At 42.7% G+C, this 16641-nt stretch overlaps 1 pseudogene; it reads left to right on the top strand.

The window, feature by feature from the left end:
- The first annotated feature begins 2810 nt into the window (after positions 1-2810).
- LOC128043152 (nucleophosmin-like) lies at positions 2811-4054 on the top strand (annotated as a pseudogene).
- The last annotated feature ends 12587 nt before the right edge of the window (positions 4055-16641 follow it).

The raw sequence follows: 16641 nt of genomic DNA, 5'->3' as shown, positions 1-16641 counted from the left end.
CCTGAACATGCACATACTTAGCTAAAAGTCTGTCTTACTCTTTGAGAAGTGTTCCTTAGCCCAGCCTCACTCCTAGCTTTGAGAGTTTTGGGTTCCCAAAACTGCTGTTTGGCCAGCAGTTTCCCCCCACTTTATTCTGTGAGCTCCTTCCATTCTGTTTTACTGCTGGTGTGTGTGCTTCGTTGCTCAGTCATGTTCGACTCTTTATGACCCCATGGACTGTAGCCAGGGTCCTCTCCCCTGGGGATTCTCCAGGCAAGAATACTGGAGTGGGTTGTCATGCCCTCCTCCAGGGGACCTACCCAATCCAGGGATCAAACCCAGGTCTCCCACGTTGCAGGTGGATTCTTTACTGTCTGAGCCACCAGGGAAGCTGATATCTGCTCCCTAATGGTTGGGATCTTACTCTTACTGCTCCTTCTGTGATACCTGGCATAATGCAGGCAGTCCGTTAAATACCTGTGAAGTGAATGGATTCAAGTGTTAAATTTTGAGGACCATGTCTCCTGGGTGTCTGAATAACTGTCCAGCTTTTTCCTGGCATTAACTGTACCACATGGTGCCAGGCTACCTCTTCAGCAGCATTACGGGCGCTCCCGTCTCCCCATTCACATACTGCTCCCACACTCTTAGGTTTCAGCCCATTAAACTCTTAATTTCCGCAACCTGCCTTGCCCCTGTCCAACTCTGCCTTTGAAAGTGCTGTTTATTCACCTAGTTCTCATTATTCAAGCTCAGGTGTTAGTCCTTTTGGACAACTTGTTATTGACTCCCTCCTCTCAGTTCCCAGAGCACTGTGATGGTTGTTGCTGTTGTTGTTTGTTTGCATGTATGATTTCCCTTTCTATTGGAGCCTGAGATCATTAAGGTCAGGGGTGATATTTTACTCACTTCTCTCTCCTTCCTGTCTAGCTCAGTGGCTGGCACAGTGATTCAATAAGTTGATAAATGAATGAAATATTGTCATCTTACATACAATTTAGAAATGATAGGGACTTCCGTGGTGGTTCAGTGGCTAAGACTCTGGGCTCCCAATGCAGGGGGCCCAGGTTTGATCCTTGGTCAGGGAACTAGATCTCACATGCCACAACTAAATGTCCCAAGTGCCTCAGCTAAGACCTTGTACAGCCAAATGAATAAGTACTTTTTTAAAAGAAACATGGTATCACTGTAATTTGCTCTGGAGTGATTTCCAGGATTTAAGTGAAGAAAGTGTAAAGAATGCTTCCTTGTGTGCAAGGAAGAAGGGGAAATAAAACAGAAACGTATCCACAAATTCTTGCAAGGAAGAACAAGAAGAGTAAACCAAAAACTAATAAAATCAGGCACCCTTGAGGGGTAAGGAAAAATAAAGGTTCCTTGGTTGTTGGGTTACGTCCCTCTTGTTGAGGGGAAACAACAGAACCCTGAATGGGGAGAGGGTAACACTTCTTTGAGCCTTTTCATATAGTTTTGGCTTTTCAAGTAATGTTAATGGTCAACATACTCAATTAAATCAAAACAGAGTACCTAAAATCTGAATACAGATGTAAATAAATGAACCCAACTCTGTTGTAAATGAGTAAAAAATAACACCCTGAAGGGCAAAACAGAAAAAAAATGGAACTAATTCAAGTCACTTTCAAGCACCTGCTGAAGAAAAAAAAATCTCTACACCTTGAATTCTTAGGTCGGTTTGTTCTAGTAAGGGCATGGCAATTCTGAAGCTATGTGGACTGTATTGTAGGATTGAGCACAAGCGTAAATGTGCAGGCAGGTTGGGTCCTAGGGTTCTTGCTGAGGAAGTATGGAGCAGCAAATGTGGGATGAGAGAAATGAACACAAATGGGGGACTGGAATGGAAAGCAACAGTATAAAATTTATAGGAGGGATTTGTGGTCCAGGGGCTAAGACACCATGCTCCCCCAATGCAGGGGACCCAGGTTTGAACCCTGGTAAGGGAACTTGATTCCACATGCTTCAACTAAAGATCCCACATGCCACAACTAAGACATAATGCAGCCAAATAAGATATACATAATTTTAAAGTAAAATAAAATTTATGGGAAAAAATTAGATAGATAGATACACTGATATTTACAGCAGTTCCCAGATCTTGTTTTCCAAATATCTCACAGAAACAAACCAGGGCTCCTTGGAGAAAGTAAGTACTAAAAACATTTACTGGGACATCCCTGATGGCTCAGTGGTAAAGAATCCTTCTGCCAATGCAGGAGAATAGTTCAGTCCCTGGTCTGGGAAGATCCCACACACTATGGAGCAACTAAGCTTGTGTACAACTACTGAGCCCACATGCAGCAGCTACTCACCTCCTAAAAAGCCCATGCCATTTAGAGCCCCTGCTCAGCAACGATAGGCCACTGCAATGGGAAGCCCTCACACCACAACTAGAGAGTAGACCCTGCTTGCCACAACTAGAGAAAGTCCACGTGTAGTAACAAGACCCAGCACAGCCAAAAATAAAAAAGACAATAAAGTTTAAAAACATTTATAAGGGCATCAAAGAGCCATAGCAGCCATCTTGAAGAGGACAAATCTGGCACAAGTGGAGCATTGAAACAAATAAAAATAGTGATTATAGCTCATTGGTGGCTTTCCAGGTGACGCTAGTGGTAAAAAAAAAAAAAAAAAAAAAGCCTGCCAATGCAGAAGACGTGAGAAGTGGGTTCAATTCTCAGGTCGGGAAGATCCCCTGGGGAAGGGAATGGCAACCCACTCCAGTATTCTTGCCCGGAAAACCCCATGGACAGAGGAGCCTGGCGGGCTACAGTCCATGGGGTTTCAAAAAGAATTCTATGGGGTGTGATTCCATCCTGCACGGCTGCTGGTTCGAATAGTAGTCATTTAATTCCGTCCGGCTTCTCTCCCACATAAGTGCGTGCTGCCAACCCATGGAGGATTCAATGGACATGGACATGAGCCCCTTGAGGCCCCAGAACTATCTTTTCGGTTGTGAACTAAAGGCTGACAGATTATCACTTCAAGGTGGATAATGATGAAAATGAGCACCAGTTATCTTTAAGAATGGTCAGTTTAGGGGCCGGAGCAAAGGATGAGTTACACATTGTTGAAGCAGAGGCGATGAATTATGAAGGCAGTCCAATTAAAGTAACACTGGCAACTTTGAAGATGTCTGTACAGCCAACAGTTTCTCTTGGGGGCTTTGAAATTATACCACCTGTGGTCTTACGGTTGAAGTGTGGTTCAGGGCCTGTGCATATCAGTGGACAGCACTTAGTAGCTGTGGAGGAAGATGCAGAGTCAGAAGAAGAGGAGGAGGAGGTGAAACTCCCTAAGTATATCTGGAAAGCGTTCTGCCCCTGGAAGTGGTAGCAAGGTTCCCCAGAACAAAGTAAAGCTTGCTGCTGATGAAGATGATGATGACGATGACGATGATGATGATGATCATGACGATTTTGATGAGGAAGTTGAAGAAAAAGCTCCAGTAAAGAAATCTGTACGAGATACTCCAGCCAAAAATGCACAAAAATCAAACCAAAATGGAAAAGACTCAAAACCGTCAACACCAAGATCAAAAGGTCAAGAATCCTTCAAGAAACAGGAAAAAACACCTAAAACACCAAAAGGACCTAGCTCTGTAGAAGACATTAAAGCAAAAATGCAAGCAAGTATAGAAAAAGGTGGTTCCCTTCCCAAAGTGGAAGCCAAGTTTATCAATTATGTGAAGAATTGTTTCCGGATGACTGACCAGAAGGCTATTCAAGATCTCTGGCAGTGGAGGAAGTCTCTTTAAGAAAATAGTTTAAACAGTTTGTTAAAAATTTTCCGTCTTATTTCATTTCTGTAACAGTTGATATCTGGCTGTCCTTTTTATAATGCAGAGTGAGAACTTTCCCTACCGTGTCTGATAAATGTTGTCCACGTTCCATTGCCAAGAATGTGTTGTCCAAAATGCCTGTTTAGTTTTTAAAGATGGAACTCCACCCTTTGCTTGGTTTTAAGTATGTATGGAATGTTATGATAGGAATAGTAGTAGTGGTGGTCAGACAGATGGGAATGGTGGGGAGACAAATATACATGTGAAATAAACTCAGTATTTAAAAAAAAAAAAAAAAAAGAATTCCATGAACCGAGGAGCCTAACAGGCTACATTCCATAGAGTCGAAAAGAGTTGGACACGACTGAGGGACTCAGCACGCATGCATAGCTCATTGAATAAAAGAATCCATGAATCTGTACTGTTAACATATAAATGTACATGCATACAAAGCTGGAAAAAAAAAAAAAGAAACCCAGAAATGACTGTATTTTTCAAAACTGTCCATGATATGAAACACAAAGGCTGAGGAACTGTTTCAGATTAGAGGCGGCTAAAGTGACTAAACCTAGATAGCATATTCAAAAGCAGAGACATTACTTTGCCAACAAAGGTCAGTCTAGTCAAGGCTATGGGTTTTCCGGTGGTCATGTATGGATGTGGGAGTTGGACTGTGAAGAAGGCTGAGCGCCGAAGAATTGATGCTTTTGAACTGTGGTGTTGGAGAAGACTCTTGAGAGTCCCTTAGACTGCAAGGAGATCCAACCAGTCCATTCTAAAGGAGATCAGTCCTGGGTGTTTTTTGGAAGGAATGATGCTAAGGCTGAAACTCCAACACTTTGGCCCCCTCATGCAAAGAGCTGACTCATTGGAAGACTCTGATGCTGGGAGGGATTGGGGGCAGGAAGAGAAGGGGATAACAGAGGATGAGATGGCTGGATGGCATCACTGACTCGACGGACATGAGTTTGGGTGAACTCCGGGAGTTAGTGATGGACAGGGAGGTCTGGCGTGCTGCGATTCATGGGGTCGCAAAGAGTCGGATATGGCTGAGCGACTGAACTGAACTGAACTGAAAGTGACTAAAAACTAGATGAATTACTTGATCCGGGCGTAAATCCTGAACAAAACTGCTATAAAAAAACACTGTGGGGAAATTGATTAATTTGGAATATAGACTATGAAGTGTTACATGCAGATAAATTTCCTAAATGTGCTAACTCTGTAGATGTGTTAAAGTGTATTATAGGCAAAGGAACATGACTTATGCAACCTACTATTAAATAGTTCAAGTTATGGGACTTCCCTGGTGATCCAGTGATTAGCATTCTGTGCTTCCAAGGCAGGGGGTGCAGGTTTGATCCCTGACCGAAAAACTAAGATCCCCTGTGCTGTGTGGTGCAGCCAAAAAACAAATAATTCAAGTTCTAGATATTCTTTATACACACGCAGAGAAAATGATGAGGCAAATTGGCAAAATGTTAGTTTCTGAATCTGGGTAAACATGGTTCTTTGAAGTAGCCTTTTAATGTCTCTGTAAGTTTGAAATTATTTTAAAAATAATAAATTTACATATAATTAAGTAAATTTATTTGATACCCCTAAAGTCAGGGAAAGGAGTGAGAATAAACCGTCTAATTATATACTAAACACTCATAAACTCATTGATAAATTAGGTGAGGAGTCTGTAGCTCATGAGAGTCCTTAGGCAGTGCCCCAGTGCTCACTGCATTTTATTCAAGTATATCTGGGAAGTTAAGGTTACAAGGTAAAGAATCTGCCTGCCAAGCAGCAGATGTGGGTTCCATCCCTGGGTCGGCAACATCTGGAGAAGGAAATGGCAACCCACTCCAGTGTTCTTGCCTGGGAAATCCCATGGACAGAGGAGCCTGGTGGGCCACAGTCCATGGGGCCGCAGAGTCGGACATGACTGAGTGACTAAACAATGACAACACCTGGGAAGCAATTCCAGTTTGAGATTCAAGGATTACCCGACTCCACTGATACCAAAGAGGCCATATTCTCACTTAAGACTTGTCAAGAGAGTGGCTGGGGCAGCAAGAGACATTCATTAAGTCCAAACTCAACTACATCTCCCTGACAAATCCTACGGAGGAAGTTTTCCTTCACAAAGGCCTGAACGTTTCCCAAAAAGAGGCAGCATCTGGCAGCAGAAGAAATAAAGGGTCCCCAGAGACAAGAGTTCTGGCTCTGCCTTTGTCTCGTTAGCACTAATAAAGGGCAGGTGATTGGACTTCTGGGACCCCCATCCCAATCTGTAAAAGGAAAGGCTAGATTAGAAGAAGGATCCCAAACTCAAATTCTGCATGAGATGGGTGATACAACAGAGTGAAGCAAAGAAGCACCATGAAACTGGAAAGCACGTTCCCTATCTAAAAGGGATGCCTACTTCTCAGCTTCAACCAACTTTTGCCAGTCAGGGATGTATCCCACTGTTCCCAGAGATCTCACTTAAAATGTGAAAAAAAGGACCTCCCTGGTGGTCCAGTGGTTAGAATTCTGCCAACTCAAGGGACACAGGTGCGATCCCTGGTCAGGGAACTGGATCCCACATGCTCCAACTGAAAGATGGTGTGTGCCACAACCAAGATCCAGTGCAGTCAATAAATAAATTTTTTTAAAAAAGCATTCCTTCACATTTCACTTCTAGGATCTGGCTCTCTTTGTCTCCCTTGACCAGTCTCTCCTGTTTATCTCTGTCCTGCTGAACATAGCCTCAAATATTGAGCTCATTTACTCCCACAAATTAAAGCTCACTCCTTCCATCTCCTTCCAGGAACCTCTCCATTCTTCAAAACCCATCTCTCTTTCCCATCGCAGTGTCTGGCCCCCAATCCCTTCGCACTTTCCTGGGCTTTGCACTTCAGTATTTACCTATTATGTTTTCATCTCTCCCCACCTTCCACTAATCCAGAGAACTTCGGGGTCCAGCACTCCCATCTCCTGGGAGCTCCAGCCAGTGTGATCACAGGGACTCTGCTTCCAAGTCCACTGCAAGGACAGGAACTCAATTCTCTGTGGCATCTCTTCCTTGTCCCCTCCATCTGCTGCTTTTCAGATCTTGGAGACTGGGATATGTAAGGATGCTAGATGCTAGTTTCTCCTTCAAAAGAAACAATTTCCTGGGATTTCCTTGGTGGCTAGGTGGGTAAGAATCCGCCTGCCAATGCAGGGACACGGGTTCAATCTGGTCCAGGAGGATTCCACATGCCATGGAATGTGCCACCACTACTGAGCCTGTGCTCTAGGACCCGAGAGCTACAACTACTGGGCCCATGTGCCGCAACTACTGAAGCCCGCGCACCTAGAGCCCATGCTCCACAACAAGAGAAGCCGCTGCGATGAGAAGCCTGAGCACTGCACCTAGAGAGTAGCCCCTGCACACTGCAGCTGGAGAAAGCCCAGGTGCTGCAATGAAGACCCAGGGCAGCCAAAAATAAAATAAATCTTAAAAACTGTTAAATAAACAATGGCCTAATTTTCTCCTCTCCTTGTGTAGAATCCCAGGATTTCCACAAGAAAGACAGCAAGATTCCAGTCCTTTCCAAGTGGCCCTGAACCTCCCAGTCCATGTCACCATGGTGGCAGTGTTTATTTCTTGTCTCATTCTGGGCTCTTCACCTTGCTCCTTCTCTACCCCAGATACCTCCATGCTTCTTTAGATGTAGAAAATCACACATCCAGGGCAGTGATGCTCAGCAAACTAGTCCCGATAATATCCCTCTGGTTCATCATCACCCTGAAAACCCTGTCGCCAGTCTCCCGACCATGGAGGATGGAAAAAAGGGAGTCAGTTTCCTGAAACCTCTGGAGCAGACTCTTCTCCCCCGAAACTTACTCACTTGTTCCAAGGAGAAAGCCCTTCCCCTAGCTAAGTATTCAAATCCTTTATAAATGACCCCTCTCTTGAGTATCCCCCAAATCTCTGACTGTCCAGCTTCTAGATGTTGGGTGAGTGAATCCACATTCAGGAACATTCCTTGTCCAGTCCTGAAGCCCAGACTTTTCTCCATGAACACCCTCTTCTGCCTCTCAGACCTGAGTTCATTCCTGTAGTCCCCTCCTGTCTCTCAAACCTAAAAGACCACAGGCTGACTGAGAGTTAGTTTTTCATTCACTTCCCCAGGTGACTTCTCTTTTCTCTGTCTACTTCCTCTTTTCCGGTTCTCTGCCAACTTCTACCTTCTCTCCTCCTTCAACCTTTCCAATTCTCTTTTAGTTGGACTCACTTCATACCCATGTCCCTATCTCCTCACTTCTGTTTTCCAAAACTGTTTCTTCTTTCCAGCGATAACCGTCTAGTCCATCCCATTTCTCATGCATTCATTCACTTATGCATCAGCATTAATAAAGTGTCTATTATACGCCCACAAACAGAGCAAGGAAGGGTAGATTTGAAACTGAGAGGCAAAAAATTGATAACCATCAAAATAGCCACCTTTTTGGCTACTCAGCTTTTGTATGCTCTCCTCCTTTAAAAAAAAAAAAAATTAGGGCACCCATACCACTGTTTCACAATATAAAATACAGCTAGCCTTCATACAAGTGAAGTTCTTTCCTATTGCCTAAAAGGAGGGAAACATCATTGTATAACTTGCTGGTTATATGAATTACTCCTCAAAGTCGGTCACAATCCTCCAGAATATTCTACTACCTAAACACTAATTATAAAGTTAACCCCCAACAACTTGTATAAAAATAAAAATGAAGACAGAAAAAGAAGCTGGCTAGCATATACAAATAAACATGTGGATATATTAAAGGAAGAGAAAATATGCCGAGCTTCTACAATTGTCATTTCTGTAGCTGGTCATGAGGCTGTAATTGATAGGGATTCCCAGGTGGCTCAGCAGTAAAGAATCTGCCTGCCAATGCAGACTTGAGTTTGGTCCCTGGGGCGTGAAGATCCCCTGGAGAAGGATATGGCAACCCTCTCCAGTATTCTTGCCTGGGAAATCACACGGACAGAGGAGCATGGCGGGCTATAGTCCATGGGGTCGTAAAAGTGTCGGACACGATTGAGGAACTAAAGAACAACAACATTCCAAGTTCAGGATCCACTTCTTTCCCAAACAGTGCCCAGAATCACATGTAAGAAATTTGTGAAACTGAATTTAACTATCATTGTAATTCATCAACTCAAATAATTCATTTTTAAACCAGCGTAACTGAGGTGTAATTAAAATACAATAAACTGTACAAAGTGAAAAATTTGGTATGTTTTGACATATGTATACAACCAAAACCATTACCACAATCATAATAATGAACATAACCATTACCTCAAAAGTTTGTGATCTTCTGTCATCTCTCCCACCTGCCCCTCTCCAAGCTCTCCCATCCCCCAAAAACCACTGATCTGCTTCATGTCACTATAAATTGTTTGCTTCTGTACCCTCCCCCCAACCAGTGCCATTTGGCATCTTATTAATAGTTCCTTGACCAGGGATTAAACCCATTTCCCCTGCAGTGGAAGCACACAGTCTTAACCACTGGGCCATCAGGGAAGTCCTTATTGGCATTTTCTAGAGCAGGAGTTCGGAGAAGGCACTGGCGAACCACTCCAGTCCTCTTGCCTGGAAAATCCCATGGACAGAGGAGCCTGGAAGGCTGCAGTCCATGGGGTTGCTAAGAGTTGGACACAACTGAACGACTTCACTTTCACTTTTCACTTTCATGCATTGGAGAAGGAAAAGGCAATCCACTCCAGTGTTCTTGCCTGGAGAATCCCAGGGATGGGGGAGCCTGGTGGGCTGCCGTCTATGGGGTCACACAGAGTCGGACACGACTGAAGCGACTTAGCAGCAGCAGCAGCAGCAGAGCAGGAGTTGACAAACATTTTCTGTAAAGAACTAAATTGTACATATTTTAGGCATTGGTGGGACAACAGGCAAAAATGAGGATATTATAGGTTACTTGTGTAACAAGAGAGAAAAACTACTTTTTACTTGTCAGATTAAAAATATAGTAACAATAGTTGAGTACACTTTTTATAATATGTCTACTAATGGAATTTTTGTGTAACATTTTTGTTTAGTTGGGGTTCAAAGTGAGTGTTCTCTATCATCAAAATCTTTCACAAATATTTATGCTAATTAAGATTTATAAAGATATAAAAATATTTATCCATCTGGACCTGCTGGGTCTCAGCTGTAGCACTCGGGATCTTCGATCTTTGTTGCTGCATGCTAGATCGTTAGCTGCAGCATGTGCGATCTAGTTCCCTGAACAGGGACTGAACCCAGGCCCCTGTGTTGGGAGCATAGAGTTTTCGCCACTGGACCATCAGGGAAGTCCTTGTAATAGTATTTTTAATCTGTGTATTTCACACAGATAGGTACTGCCAAATACAGATATCAGTACATAAGCATAATATTTTATTTGAGCATATTCCTCATTTGGAAGGCATAAATTGTATAGAAGAATTCTGTTAAAGAGTTTTCTCTTGATATTTGTTTTTAAAAAAAAATTTCTTGTTATTTGCTTTGTAGCATGTCACAACACTACAGACTGATCACTTCCAATGGAAGGTTACGTGAAATTCCCTGAATCACACAGTTCAATGGATTTTGAGATATGGAAATTTCCTTTGTACTGCCCATATTAAAGTCCTAAAAAATGCTGCTGAAACTATAGTTTGAGCTTGCAAAATAACTGCTCTTACAAATCGGTGTGAGAATGGAGATCTTGCTGCTGCTTGTTTTAATTTTTGATATCGTCTGCAGAATGCAGTTTGACATGTGATTCCAACAATGTTGTCATTGAAATTACTTTACAATGTTATAATGTATGTATATAAATGCTATTCTGCTTTGTAATTTTAGGTTTAGTTCATTAATAAACATTGTCAATTCTGCAACAAAAGCTAGTTACTAAAGCCATTCAGTGTAGGGTAGCAGTGTTTGAGTGTGATTCTTTCCATTCAGGAAATATTTCAATCTAAATCCCGAGTTCAAAAAACCACAATGAAGTTTTCGCACTGCTAAGACATCAAATTGCTATGTGGTAGGTTAAGACAGGATATTTAACTTCCATTTCTAGCAAAAATTCATAATGGTTAAGTCCACAGGAGTAAATGAAGTTCATAATAGACAGTACTAGTTTCATATCATGTAACAGATTCAAATAACTTCCAAAAAGTACCTGTTGATGAATAATACAGTTAATAGTTACAGGCTTTAAATACCTCACATTTTCACATGCCTTGTGAATTTATCCAACTAAGGCTTTTTCTACTCCACAAATATTTTTATCAGTATCGTTTATAACACATCTTAGCAGATTCCCCATCAGTTTGTGTTGAATTAATGTTTTCTCAATTTCTTTAAAAATAGTCTGGGATGTGTGGTTTAGTCACTCAGTCGTGTCCAACTCTTTGTGACCCCATGGACTGCAGCCCGCCAGCTTCTCTGCCCATGGAATTCTCCAGACAAGAATACTGGAGTGAGCAGCCATTCCCTTCTTCAGGGGATCTTCCCAACCCAGGGATTGAACCTGGGTTTCCTGAATTGCAGGCAGATTCTTTACCATCTGAGCCACCAGGGAAGCCCCTCCCCCAAATATTCTAACCTGTAGTATTTCACACAGACTATTCATAGAGACTAATTTTGAGTTACTGCAAACTCATTGATTCCTCAAATTAACATGAACTTTAGTTCATGTTGTATTGGCAACATCTGTTAAATCATCAAGAGGTAAGAAAAATCACTTGAAATCAATCACCTTGTTTTTATTTTTTATTTATTTTTTTGGCCAAGCCACACGGCTTGTGGGATCTTAGTTCCCCAACCAGGGATTGAACCCTGGGCCCTCAGCAGTAAGAGCATGGCATTCTAACCACTGGGCCATCAGGGAATTCCCTCTAGTTTCTTAAGGTAGAAATGTAGCTTGTTGATTTAAGATCTTTCTTTTTTTTAATATATTTATAGCTATAAATTTCCCTCTAAGTATTGACTTTGATGATTTCTCTAAGTTTTGGTATACTTTATTTTTGCTTTTATTTAAAATACTTTCAAATTTCCTTTGTAATTACTTCGATTCATCAATCATTTTAGAAGTGTGGTCTTAAATTTCCACGTACTTGTGAATTTCCCAAATTTCCTTCCATTTTTGACCTCTAATTCTTTTATGGGTGGATAAGATATTTTGTGTAATTTCAGTCTTTTTAAATGTACTGAAGTTTGTTTCCTGGCCTAATATATGTTCTACCAGAAGAATGCTCCAAATAAACTTGAAAAGAATATTTATTCTGCTGTTGTTGGCTAGAGTGTTCTATAGATGCCTGTTAGGCCTAGTTGCCTATGTGTTGTTCAAGTTTTCTATTTCTATTAATCTTCTGCCTAGTTATTTATAATTACTGAAGTGAGGTTTCCAAGTTGTCAACTATTATTGCTGAACTGTCTATATCTCTCTTCAATGCTGTCAGTTTTTGCTTGATAAGGCTCTAATGTTGTTTGGTCGCTAAGTCATGTCTGACTCTTTTGTGACCCCATGTAGCCTGCCAGGCTCCTCTGTCCATGGGATTTCCTAGTCAAGAATACTGGAGTGGGTTGCCATTTCCTTCTCCAGGGGATCTTCCCGATCCAGGCATCAAACCTGAGTCTCCTGCAATGGCAGATGGGTTCTTTACCACTGAGCCACTGGGAACCCCAACCAAAGAGTGAGGCTCTAATATTAGGTGCTTATATGTTTTTAACTGTTATATCTCCATAATGGTATCCTTCTATGTTATAAAATAACATCTTTGTTTCTAAAACCATTTGTTGTTGTTGTTGTTCTTGAAGTTTATCTTGCCTCAGTTTACTATAAGCACTTCAGCTTTCTTTTCTATAGTATCCTCTGTAATATACAAAGTGGGTCTTGGGCTGTGTTTGTTAAGGAATGCCACCCCCTGGGGAAACAAAAGTGGTACAGAAGATGAAGACAGACACTAGGTCAAGAAAGGAAGTCAGTTCAGAGTGAGGATTGAAAGGCAGCAAAATTGACTCTTCTGCACTCGGACTTGAGGAATCTGGGGCCTGGTGACTGGGTCTGAGGGGACCCTGGGTCCTAAAGAGGGGACCAAAGGCTTGCTTTGTTTTCTTGGCTATGGTCTTTGTTGTGATGCACAAGCTCTAGAGCACAAGGGCTCAGTAGCTGCCAGATGTGGGCTGAGTTGTGGTGAGGGCATGTGGGATCTTAATTTCCTGACAAGGGATCAAACCTGTGTCCCCTGCATTGGGAGGCGGAATCTTAACCACTGGACTACCAGGGAAGTCCCCTAAGGCTTGCTTGTGACAACTGTCTGGGCCATCCTGATCATCTTTCTCATCTCTTCTAACTACAGATCTGTTCTCCAGAGTCCAGGATGGCTCTTCCTTTCCCTGGTCTCTGGAGAGTAAGACCTTCTTCATATGTATCCACAGGGCCTGGATCAGGGGCTTGCAGAGAGAAGGTGCACCAAAAATGACTGTTTAAATGAATGACATTTACTGAATCTAGCCCCAGTGCCTTCCACAAAGCCATGAGTGAAAGCCTCAATAAACTGTGGTTGAATGCTTAACTAATTCTTACTAACTGCACAATGAGCGCAGAATTCAACAGAGTGCCATGGGGCTGAACCTAATCAAAATTTCTGCTTCCCCTGAAAAATCATCTTTGGCAGCAACACTAGGCCTGTACTCTGAAGGCCTGCCTCCTGATACAGGGCAAAGCTCTCAAGTTTGTCACCTTTGACCATTCCCTATTGTCTTTCTCATTATCTTCATTGCATTATTTACTCATCACTGGTCCCTGTAGGCATTGTCTTATGATCCCTAGACTAGAATAAAGGGGTGTCTCACTCCTGACCCCTGGTAAGACACTGGGAAGTGAAACATCATTCCCAGAAGTGGTTACCCAGGTCTCAGGGAACAAATTTTCCTGTTAAAAGGACTGTGACTCAGGGACTCCCTTGGTAGCCCAGTGGTTAAGACTCCGAGCTTCTAGACTTCCCTGGTGGTACAGTGGATAAGAATCTACCTGCCAATGCAGGGGACACAGGTTCAATTCCTGCTCTGGGAAGACTCCACATCCCAAGGGTGCCAATGCTGGCACTCTAGAGCCCTCGAGCTCTAGCCTGTGCTCCGCCACAACAAGAGAAGCCAACAAAGAGAAGCCCCCGCTCTCTGCAATTAGAGCCCGTGTGCAATAATGAAGAACCAGTGCAATGAAAAATATATTTTAAAAAATCCAAGCTTCCAATGCACAGGGGTGTGAGTTTGATCCCTGGTCAGGAACTAGGTTCCTACGTTTCAAACCAAAAAAAAAAAAAAGCAAACATGATTCAGAGCAGAAATCCTAGAAGCCAGGTCAGAAATTCCCCTGGAAAGATCCAGTCGCTGTTATCCAGAGGCCAAGAAAACACACCCATGCGTGTACCAAGCCCCTCCTGCTGCTCTACCCCACTCACTGGAGAGTTATATAGGATGATCCCAATCAGTAGAAAATTAATGCAGACATGACAGAAAAAAGGGGCACTAAAATGTTAAAGTGTTTATTTCCTCTAGGTAGTGGGAGGTATTTATTTTTTAAATATAGGTGATTTTATTGTTTTTATACTTTCTCCTGTCTTCCAAGTTTCCGACAATAAACAAGAGTGACTTTTATAGTCAAAGTGTTTCCTTTGAAGTATCACTTGGATTGCATGTTTATTGGTGGGTCTGCCACACCTATAGACTACATGCTTCTTCCTACCACATTCCATACCTCCCACAGTCCCAGAGCCTGGACAGAACCCAAGTGGTGGCTTGACATTAGTTAGCAAGGCCCTTAGCTTTTAATTGGCCATAGTCTTTCTCTCTACCTGACCGAGACACACCTTGGGCTTCAGATCAAATGTTTGGGCTGTGTAGCCACTTTCTACCGTAAACAAGGCTGCTGCTTGTTTTCAGGCTCCAGAATTTGTTTCTTAGTTTGAGAAGTGTCAAGACAAGGGTGAGGAAATCTGCTTGTTTTCTGAGGGATGCCAGCCCAGGAACTGTGGCAGAGATTCCAGGAGAGGCATCCGTAACTTGTGTGTCTCTATGCATGCTCAGTCGTATCCGACTCTCTGCGACCCCATGGACTGTAGCCCGCCAAGCTCCTCTGTCCAAGGGATTTCCCAGGCCAAGAATACTGGAGTGGATTGCCATTTCCTTCCACAGGGGATCTTCCCGACCCAGGGACTGAATCCAGGTCTCTTATGTCTCCTGCACTGGCAGGCGGATTCTTTACCATTGAGCCACGTGGGAAGCCTCACATCCCTATGTGACGCCCACCAATGCTCACACCATGATTCTCTCCCCCTTTAGTATGGGAGAAACTCAACCTCAAGTTACCGTCTTCCTGCTACAAGTTATGGGCTTCCCAGGTGGCGCAGTGGTAAAGAATCTGCCTGCCAATGCAGAAGATGCAAGAGACATGGATCCGATTCCTGGGTCCGGAAGATCCCCTGGGGAAGGAAATGGCAACCCACTCCAGTGTTCTTGCCTGGAGAACCCCTTGAACAGAGGAGCCTGGAGGGATATAGTCCAAGGGATCGCAAAGAGTTGGCTGTGACTGAGCACACACAAAAGGATGCAAAAGACGGTGGGAAAATAGCTCTCATTGTATTTTAACTTACTCATCTGGCAAACGTCAGAATTGACTACAACACCTGAAAATCCCTTCAAGTTCTAGCATTACACTTTTTTTTTTTGCATTTCTTTTTAATGTTGTTATTTTTTAAAATTAGTTCCTAGCTTTTTTTAAAAAAATTAATCAATTTTTATTTTTGGTTGCGCCGGGTCTTTGTTGCTGCACACAAGCTTTCTCTAGTTGCTGAGAGCAAGAGCTGCTCTTTGTTGCAGAGCTCGAGCTTCTCATCGCAGTGGCTTGTTGCTGAGCACGGGCTTTAGGCGCACAGGCTCAGTAGTTGTGGCACACTGCCTTAGTTGCCTCGAGGCATGTGGAATCTTCTGGACCAGGGATCAAACCCGTGCCCCTTGCTTTGCCAGGCGGGTTCCTATCCACTGTGCCACTAGAGAAGTCTCATTTCTTTTAAATTTAAAAGCTGTATGACCTCAAGCAAGTAATGAAAACTCCCTGATATTCGTAATAACATAGCATATTTCATGCTTAAATAGCCTTTTTAAAACCATACTATCACATATCTTGTTAAACCTTAGTGTGTCAGTGACGGAGCCATGGAAAAACTGAGGCTCAATGAGGTTGAGAGAAATCTACCCCAGATCACAACTACACAGAAGCGGTGGCAGAGGAACCAAAGCCAGGTTCTGGCCCTGCTCTCTCACATCTCTCTGTCCTTCCTATCCACAGGGTTTTCACCAGCCCAGGGAAGGCAAACCAACCATGTAGAGTATTATAAATGGGTGTCCTCAAAGCTCTAAACCTCTTGAGATCTCTATTTGTATGTTGGCTCTTCTCTTTTTAAGATAAAGTGCATGAGTGGGAGCAAGGGGTATATTGGAAATTTACCAATATAAATTGGTCCAGAGTGGTTATGCCATTTTACATTTCCATCAACAGTGTATGAGAGTTCCAGCTCCTCCACATCCCCCCAACACTAATTACTGTCCGTGTAATTTTGGACATTCTCATAGGTACATAGTGGTTATCTCATGGTAATAACTAATGACGTTAAGCCTCCTTCTAATGTGCTTATTGGCCATCGATATAGCTTCTTTGGTGAAGTATCTCTTCAAATCTTTTACTCATTTTTAGATTGGGTAATTTTCTTAAGAGTTTTAAGAGTTCCTTATATATTCAGGATACATGTCCTTTGTCAGATAAATGATTTGCAAATTTCACCCAGTCTGTAGCTTGTCTTTTCGTTCTCTTTATCA

Source organism: Budorcas taxicolor, chromosome 2 (genome assembly GCF_023091745.1).
Source record: "Budorcas taxicolor isolate Tak-1 chromosome 2, Takin1.1, whole genome shotgun sequence".
Classification (NCBI taxonomy): domain Eukaryota; kingdom Metazoa; phylum Chordata; class Mammalia; order Artiodactyla; family Bovidae; genus Budorcas; species Budorcas taxicolor.
Note: the sequence above shows the minus strand (reverse complement) of the source record. Positions and strands in the feature narration are given on the sequence as shown.